We start from the raw sequence: 6,724 nt of genomic DNA on the forward strand, positions 1-6,724 counted from the left end.
GCCTGAGTCAGCCGAGGGGAGATCAGGGCAGCGAAGCAGCTGACCGGGACACTCTGAGGGGTTAGCGATAGTTTTACTGCCCCCTCTCCTCCCCTAAAGTGCTTACCAATTGACCCTGTGTGCCAAAACATCCCTTACTGTAAACGCTGCTGGAATCTGGACACAGGAGCGTGGGAGGAAAAACACAACCCCGGTGCCAAGGAGCACTTACTTGCACATGTTTGTGTATTGCTGTTTGTATTTACTGTATAGTTGGGGCGACATGGATCTCAATTAGTGGAGCCGTCGTCTATAAACCACCAGTGTCGCTGGTTCGACTCCCGGTTCCTCCTGGCTATATGTCCAGGTGTCCTTGGATAAGATGCCAACACACCACAGTAGCACCGTCCTCTTCTGCAGCTGTCCAAACAATAATTTCCCCAAAGGGATCAATAAACTGTCATTATTATTATTATTAGTATGTTCAGGTGAGTGAGTGTCACTGATTCCTTTGCTGGAGGGCGAAGCTAATGTTTGCAGCTAAACATCAGACATGTATTACGTTTGCAGCAAACGCCTGAAAACAAACGATGAACTTTCTTCCAGAAAAATGCAGAACCTGTGATCTGCAGGAGAAGAGATCCCAGAACTGAGAGTCATGACCTTACAGGAGGTCACAAGGTGAAGAGTTATTAATTAATTTCTCCCACACACAGTTAAACACTGGTTTGTTAGAGGCCTTTGGTTGTTGTTTCTCCTTTTCAGCCGGCTACTATCACCATGAATTATAGGAATAATAAATATAAGTCAGTGTTACAGAAGCATTCGTGCTTTCCAGGATATTCCACATTGTAGCACTGACTGTGCCCAGTGTTTATGCAGTGGCTCCGATTGTGTTTCCCTCTATTAACAGATTTGACGTGGCAGCTTTTCTCACATAGACAGCTCTCTGGTTCAGCTTTCAGTGGTAAAACCCAACGCTACAGCCAGGAGAAGTCATTTAGAGGAGGTTATTGTTTGAAAATCAAGATTTGACAGAACAAACATTTACATATCACGCACTGAGGCCTCAATCACCTGAATGAGTCCAAGTGAACCAGGCTTGAATTTCTGTTCATGTTTCTTTTGGTTGAGCTCCTGTAGTTTGAAGCTGTGATGTGCTTTCTGTTATGAACGAGCTAACTAGCGGAGCCAGATGCAGAAACACAAGATCATATCAACAGAATAAATAGAAAACCGAGAGCAGCCTGGAACACACGCAAAGGTGAAGTCACTTCCATCCGTGGAGTAGAAAAGCTGGAGGTCGGGAAAAAGGCAGGTGGAGTGAAGTGACACTGACAGATGACACAAGACAGTAACAACAGAACACAAGACACCTGCTAAAAACCACTCACCTGTTACTACTTGGACCAGCTGAGACCCTCCCCCTGAAGGAATAATACCAAAAACCTGGAAACCAAAAAACCAAAAAACCAAGAAACTTCTGGGGACCCCTGCCTCATCTGGTCGGAGGTGGGAGCTCGATCACTTGGTATTAAACATCCTTCGTTTCGCTCCTTGTCTGCCTCATTTGCCTTCATTAACTTTGTTTCTCAACCGTTGCTGCAGCAGCTATTGGTGAACAGGAAACCGTGGTTCAACCTATAATAACTAACTTTCAAGCTGTTTTCAGAACCAAAACATGCACCTGTCCCTTTGTCGTCTGCTTTTTCAATTTGCACATTAAAAAAACAAAAACAAAGCAGAAACACAGAAATCCAGATACATCTTACCAAAAAGCTTTTACACTTGGCTGTGGTGGAAAATTCCTCTATTAATAAAGGCAAAATGCGTCAAAGTCGATGGAAACAGACGTAGCAAGTAATTCATGACGTACACAAAGCGTGTGATTTAAACATGCACTGACACGTAGTAAATCTGATATCTGGGGACTGATGGGGAGAATGTAATGTTCCTCGTGTCATGCCAAAGTTCCATTATGATTTCTACGTTTTTTCAGTAATTGAGATTTGACTGACTCTGTATCATCTTGTTGTGTCTTTTTCTTCTTCTTCTTCTTCTTCTTCTTCTTCTTCTTCTTCTTCTTCTTCTTCTTCTTCTTCTTCTTCTCAGTCTCTTTGCAGGAGTTTCTTGGTCGAGACTGCTTGTTAGACGTAACGAGTAGCCTGTAGGCAAATGAAGAGAGACAGACTGTGAGGCCCAGATTTACCAAGACCTCAAACAGCAACTACTAAATAGTGCATCGATTAAGGTGCAAACATGGTCGAGGCGGCCGTTTTCAAATAGGATTTATTTTTTGGAGAGTGAAATTCAATCCAGAGGAGTTAAAGCTGTTGGAGGGAGACGCTAATACTCACTTAGTGTTAACGCTTAATGGAAAGATCACTCCCGTGATTCTTGGGAAACCAGCCACTCAAGTTTCAAGTCAAGTTTGGTCTCATTCAATTGATCCTGGATGCATAGAAATATGGGAGCATAATGTGCACACACACACACACACACACACACACACACACACACACACACACACACACACACACACACACACACACACACACACACGTGCGTTGAGTGAATTCAATTACTAATTTACTTTTATAAGAGATGCAGTCGAACCCTCCTAAAGCTGTGTTCCTCTTCTCAGTTGTACATTTGATTGCAAACCTTTAGTGTGGTGTTGATATTATTGTTTAATGGTAATTTTTGATCAAGTTACAAACATCAGACATTTGTCACGGTGGGTGTGTGAGGCAGTAGTCAGGCAGGTACAGTAACAAGGTTTAAATAAAGCAAAACAAATAAAGAAATAGAATCTAGAGTGATCAGGGGGTTTGGAAATGGGAACGATCAGGTAGCGAACAGACGAAACTGGCAGGTTTAAGTTATTGTTTGTGGAATATGAAGAGGCGTGTTGGTGGGTGGAGGTCAGCTGACTGGGATTGGAGGGAAAGTTAGGGGAAATATATTGGCTGGATGCAGGAAGGCAGGGCTCTGAGAAACGAGAACGAGGGTCATGTCGGGACAGAGGAGGAAAAAAACAGGCACCAGGATACAATTAGATGAAACTCATAAATCCTTAATAGAGCAGGATGTTTTATAAAGTGGAAAAATGTTTTTCATCAGTATCAGTTTTGCAAATCTTGGGAAAGGTTTTCCTTTTTCAGGACTTGAAGAGATGTTCGAATAAAGATTTGAAAACACTGGGGATCAGCGAGTGTTCTGGAACCACATCAGCTGTCAGATGATACAAAGTGCAGAGGAGAACGCAAGTGCAAATCTTGAGGCTATTTGCTCCACATTTCATCTCCCAGGGTCTTCATACTGCCAAGCACAGAACAAGGTTTAGAGTTAAAGCACATTTTTCATCCTGAAAGATTGTTTTAACTGTTTATCAAATCCATATGCAAGGATTAGGCCCTGAGATATGCACCATATAAAAATGTTCTTCCAAAACACTTTGTTTCACAACGGATTTTCTGCGGGGTTGTCAAAGAAAACAAAGCAGAAACACAAATTGCGTCTTTCTGATTACGAGAGTGAAAACATCCTCTCACAACACTCAGCCTCATCAAGGATTTAGTGCTATTCTCTGTCTTGTACATTATGTTTTCCTTACAAGCCGATCAGCACCAACCCACACGCGGTCAGTGAACTCCATGTTGTGTAAGAACAGCAGTGACCTCCTCTGACCTTCTCCTGCTGCTATTGTATGTTCAGTCTCTTCTGAATGTGATGATCTGAGAGAAAACACTGAAAAACATGTGTAAAATGTCATAATACCCTTCAAAACATCACAGTGACCTGAGATAAACTGATGAAAGACCCACGAATAGCAGACATTGATAACAATTCTCTGACCTGCAGACACAGGAGGTCCCAGCAGCAGAGTTACAAAACTATGGATGCAACACGTGCAGGTTTTATTTACTATAGGTTTTTTTTTATATTTATTATATTATCTGAAGTTTCTGTCTCTATTTCTTAGAGATAAAGCTAAAGATGATTTGGACGATCAAACCCGTGTCCTGCAGCGGTCACTGGGTTGGGGTTTGCAGCACAGTGTGGAACAGCTGGGATGAGAGTCCGAAAATGGTGGATTGCACCATGAGAAGTGATGTCTACACTGTACTGAACTTCTGTGTTGAAGGCAGCACAGTGGTTATTAACGCTGCCTCACAGCAAGAAGGACTCAGATTCTAATCCACGGGTCGAAAGGGTTGAAAGAGTCGAAAGAGTGAAAGGGTTGAAAAGGTTATCACCATCCAGAGACATGCAGTTAGATTTAGTGGAGACACTAAATTTCCCATATGTGTTCATGGTTTTCTGTTTCCATATGTCAGCTCTGTGACAGACTGATGACCCCGCCTCTCGCCCAATGACAGGTCAGATAGTCTCCAGCATTCCCATGACCCTTCAGAGGACAAGTGGTTGGGATAAAGGATGGATGGATGGATCTGGAGGAACCTCAGAGTAGAGCTGCTGCAGAGCCAGTTGAGGTGGTCGTGGCATCTGATCAGGATCCTGATATTGAATCCCCCAGGAAGAGCTGGACGTCTGAGTTCTGCTGTTCTCTCAGAAGAGTACAATATATTTACATGATTACACCCACAACATTACACCCTCATATATTCTAACATAATATGCTCATGTTTGCATTGGTTTGTGGTGCCATCTTATAAATCAAATAAACTACGCAAACATTCCTCATCATACTATTCTGTGTATCACTTTGTTTTGCAGGCTGCACATTTCTGAACCGTGTCTTTATTTACTGCTGTGAATTGTTTGATGAGGACACTACATAAGGAAAGGTGCAGACGATCTGTAAAATAACAGATAACTGGATAGAAAACATCATGTACTTGCACGGGGACATAATAATGGCAGATCCTACCAACACAGCTCCTGTGACCCATTCATGACACTGTTTCCAGTTAACTTTGCCAAGTGCAATCCTCTGGCTCTGACTTCCTCCTACTTCTCATTAGAGCCACAACGAAGAGATGGAAGCGCTGCAGCTAAACACACACACACACACACACACACACACACACACACACACACACACACACACACACACACACACACACACACTTTTACTCAGAGAGCAAGAGAGGAGGAAACTAAACACAATGGATGCTGGCGCATGGGAGCCGGGATTTCCTGGGTTTCCCACACACAAGTGTACAATCAAAGCTTAACAAACATATACATTCATTTGGAAACACACTGTCACACACAAGCACACGCACATCAACCATCATACAACATGCCAAGACGCTGGGGTCCAATGAATAAATCCATTTCCCCATTCACGACTTTAAAACGGTGAGAGAGGCCCGAGACTCCTGCAGCATGAATAACCCCTGCTCTGTGTCAGTGTTTTTCTTCCAGACCTCAGTCCATAATCTGCCCTGCCTGTTTAAGAAGACATGGATTATCCGATTAAGAAGATCTTGTGAGAAGGAGAGGAGAAGAGAAAGAACAACTTCGCCGGGGGAGACAAACAAAAACGTTGCCCATTCACATCACATTCCTGGCTGCTGATTCTCAGCCCTGGGAGAGGACACTGGGCCAAGGACACGTCGGTGGCGTGTCCTGGGATTCCTTCTGCACCAGTACATCAGCTTTAAAGGTTCACCTCATTTAACTTACTAGACACACACACAGATCCACAGTGACACACGATATGTGTGATGTAAAGAAAACCTGCAGTTTAACCACAGCACAGTAACTTTCTGATTGAAGATTTGATGCTTTCTTTGTCTTTTGATGTATTAAATTGACTTTTTGTGCATTTTGGACATTTGCACAAATAAGATCTGAGGTTGATGTTGATGCTGATGCTGAATGAACAGTCTGGTTGGGAAGAAGAACACACGAATACACACCTTCATCTAACATGACCTGCTTTGTCTTATACCTGTTTATTCAAACAGTAACACCCCTTTAAAGGAGCATTCAGCCAGTTTACCTGCACACAAAGAGATGCTGGGTGCCTTATTTCATGTAAGACTGAAGTCTGAAGTCAGCGTAAGAAACATCTGAGTCAAGCTGCAGCGTTTCTTAAATAACGCAGGTACAACAATCATAGTTGTTATGTTCTCGAACTTGTTTCCAGCTGGGATTAAATCACTGATAATTAAATGTTCAGTCTAAAAAAGAAATGCTACATCTCTGAGTACGCATAATAAATTAATTTTTTAAATGATGATTTATTTTTAGAGATTTAGATGAAATCTTTCAAACCTACAGCCAAATATTTGTCATAGTTGAACTGACAATCCAGCTTTTTGGAAAGACACTAACCTGTCCTGAATAAAACAATCCCACCTGGGCTTTTCAGAAATGTTTCACTCATGTTGTTTTTTGACTCCCCACCACATCTTTTACTTATCACAGAAAGAATCTCCTCAGTTTGTTTATGGCTGTTTTGTGATGAACTAAATAAAAAAATAAAATAATTAACTATTTGAATGACTATGAATAAATGTAAATGTAATTTAAATTTTAACTGCTAATTTAAAAACACAGAATATGACTGAACACAGTCAGATGGTTTTATTAACAGGTCAATTATAAGACCTGTAATTAAATCTTATAAAACTCTCTACACAGTATCTTGTGCTCTATTAGGGAGCTGTGCCCCAACCTGCAGTAAAGCTCGCTACATAATCATCGTGTTTAACTGCCTCTCGAGTTACACCTGACTCGTCCCCTCCTGAGTGACGGAGGTACGTATGTA

Source organism: Anabas testudineus, chromosome 4 (genome assembly GCF_900324465.2).
Source record: "Anabas testudineus chromosome 4, fAnaTes1.2, whole genome shotgun sequence".
Classification (NCBI taxonomy): Eukaryota; Metazoa; Chordata; class Actinopteri; order Anabantiformes; family Anabantidae; genus Anabas; species Anabas testudineus.